The sequence below is a fragment of the Petromyzon marinus genome, unplaced genomic scaffold, assembly GCF_048934315.1.
Source record: "Petromyzon marinus isolate PM22_M1 ecotype Great Lakes invasive population unplaced genomic scaffold, UKy_Petmar_22M1.pri1.0 PM_G_Scaffold_52, whole genome shotgun sequence".
Taxonomy (NCBI): Eukaryota; Metazoa; Chordata; class Hyperoartia; order Petromyzontiformes; family Petromyzontidae; genus Petromyzon; species Petromyzon marinus.
Window position 1 is genome coordinate 1530001 of NW_027423005.1, and position 2500 is coordinate 1532500.

Below are 2500 nucleotides of genomic sequence, written 5' to 3' on the forward strand. Positions count from 1 at the left end.
TGGGAAAAAACGGGTCATTTTCGTGTCGCCACATTGCATGCGAACCGCATGAAACTTCCAGAGGCATTTGCAGCAGGAATGCATGTGCACTCAAAAAATGTGATATTTTTCACGGAGAGACCCCGTGAAACGCTAGAAGTGGGCGGGGATGTCTCTCTTGTGGCTCACGGGGCTGTTAGGGTGGCACAGAAATCCCTCGGAATGGGAAAACGGGTCATTTTCGTGTCGCCACATTGCATACGAACCACATGAAACTTCCAGAGGCATTTGCAGCAGGAATGCATGTGCACTCAAAAAAGTGAATATTTCTCACGGATAGACCCCGTGATACGCTAGAAATTGGCGGGGATGTCTCTCTTGTGGCTCACGGGGCTGTTAGGGTGGCACAGAAATCCCTCGGAATGGGAAAACGGGTCATTTTCGTGTCGCCACATTGCATGCGAACCGCATGCAACTTCCAGAGGCATTTGCAGCAGAAATGCATGTGCAGTCAAAAAAAATTGATATTTTTCACGGATAGACCCCGTGAAACGCTAGAAATTGGCGGGGATGTGTCTCTTGTGGCTCACGGGGCTGTTCGGGTCGCACAGAAATCCCTGGGAATGGGAAAACGGGTCATTTTCGTGTTGCCACATTGCGTACGAACCGCATGAAACTTCCAGAGGCATTTGCAGCAGGAATGCATGTGCACTCAAAAACTTCTATATGTTTCACGGATAGACCCCGTGAAACGCTAGAAATTGGCGGGGATGTGTCTCTTGTGGCTCACGGGGCTGTTAGGGTGGCACAGAACTCCCTCGGAATGGGAAAAGGGGTCATTTTCGTGTTGCCACATTGCATAGGAACGCCATGAAACTTCCAGAGGCATTTGCAGCAGAAAGGCACGTGCACTCAAAAATTTTAATATTTTTCACGCATAGACCCCGTCAAACGCTAGAAGTTGGCGGGGATGTCTCTCTTGTGGCTCACGGGCGCTGTTAGTTAGGGTCGCACAGAAATCCCTCGGAATGGGAAAAGGGGTCATTTTCGTGTTGCCACATTGCGTACGAACGGCATGAAACTTCCAGAGGCATCTGCAGCAGAAATGCATGTGCACTCAAAAACGTCTATATTTTTCACGGATAGACCCCGTGAAACGCTAGAAATTGGCGGGGATGTGTCTCTTGTGGCTCACGGGGCTGTTAGGGTCGCACAGAAATCCCTCGGAATGGGAAAACGGGTCATTTTCGTGTTGCCACAATTGGCATACGAACGGCATGAAACTTCCAGAGGCATTTGCAGCAGAAATGCATGTGCACTCAAAAACGTGAATATTTTTTCACGGATAGACCCCGTCAAACGCTCGAATTTGGCGGGGATGTTTCTCTTGTGGGTCACGGGGCTGTTCGGCTCGCACAGAACTCCCTTGGTCCACCTGATTCGTGCATACAGGCAGCAACTAAAACTCTGTAAACCTGCTGTGAGGACATCTAAACAGTGGACCAGTGAGGCTGTGGAAGATTTGCGGGCGTGCTTAGACTGTACTGACTGGAATATGTTCACGACTGCTACCAATAGTCTGGATGAACTCACAGAGGCTGTGTACATCAGCTTCTGTGAGGACTGCTGTATCCCAACACGTACCAGGGTGAACTTTAACAACAACAAGCCCTGGTTCTCAGCAAAGCTCAAAAGGTTGAGGTTGGAGAAGGAGGAAGCGTTTAGGAGTGGGGATAGAGACAGATTCAAGGAGTCGAAGAACAGGTTTAGCAAAGCGGTGAGAGAGGCTAAACGACTGTACTCAGAGACACTAAAACACCAGTTCTCTACTAACGACGCTGCTTCTGTCTGCCAAAGGGCTCAGGCACATCACCAACTACAAACCCAGAGCGCCCCACACCACTAACGACTCCCGCCTAGCCAACGACCTGAACGAGTTCTACCGTAGATTTGAAAGACAATTGGACTGTCCTGAACCACCCCTTCCCACCCAAGAGGCCCCATCCCCCACCCATACTACAGAAACGACTCTCTCCTTTCAGGAGGGAGAAGTTAATGGGCTTTTCAAGAGCCAGAATCCACGCAAAGCAGCCGGGCCGGACTCTGTCTCTCCAGCCACCCTCAGGCACTGCGCTGACCAGCTGTCTCCGGTGTTCACCAACATCTTTAACACCTCCCTGGAGACATGCCATGTACCAGCCTGTCTCAAGTCCTCCACCATCATCGCTGTGCCCAAAAAGCTAAGGCCAAGAGGACTAAATGATTACAGACCGGTCGCCCTTACATCTGTGGTAATGAAGTCTTTTGAGCGCCTGCTCCTGGCACACCTCAAAGCCATCACAGACCCTCTCCTGGACCCCCTTCAGTTTGCCTACAGAGCCAACAGGTCTGTGGACGACGCAGTTAACATGGCCCTCCACTTCACCCTACAGCATGTGGACGCCCCAGCATCCTACGCCAGGATCCTGTTTGTGGACTTCAGCTCTGCCTTCAACACCATCATCCCTGCCCTGCTTCAGGA